The sequence below is a fragment of the Bison bison genome, unplaced genomic scaffold (genome assembly GCF_000754665.1).
Source record: "Bison bison bison isolate TAMUID 2011002044 unplaced genomic scaffold, Bison_UMD1.0 scf7180017864390, whole genome shotgun sequence".
NCBI classification, from domain to species: Eukaryota; Metazoa; Chordata; class Mammalia; order Artiodactyla; family Bovidae; genus Bison; species Bison bison.
Window position 1 is genome coordinate 3,422,275 of NW_011494962.1, and position 538 is coordinate 3,422,812.

Consider the following 538-nt stretch of genomic DNA (forward strand, 5'->3'; position numbering starts at 1 on the left):
CTGAGTGCCAAAGAATTGATGCTTTTGAACTGTGATGTTGGAGAAGACTCTTGAGAATCCCTTGGACTGCAAGGAGATCCAACCAGTCCCTCCTAAAGGAGATCAGTCTTGGGTGTTCATTGGAATGACTGATGTTGAAGCTGAAACTCCAATACTTTGGCCACCTGATGTGAAGAGCTGACTCATTTGAAAAGACCCTGATGTTGGGAAAGATTGAGGGCGGGAGGAGAAGGGGACGACAGAAGATGAGATGGTTGGATGGCATCACCGACTCAATGGACATGGGTTTGGGTGGACTCCAGCAGTTGGTGATGGACAGGGAGGCCTGGTGTGCTGCAGTTCATGGGGTTGCAAAGAGTCAGACATGACTGAGTGACTGAACTGAACTGAACTGAACTGATTGTTAATTTATTAAAGCATAATGAGGAAGAATCTCCAAGAAAGTGAAGGTCAAGTTTGGGGGCCTTGTAGTCAAGAACAACACCCAAACCTGGAGATCAGCACGCCAGCAGAAACTCCACTGCTGCTGCCACTAAGT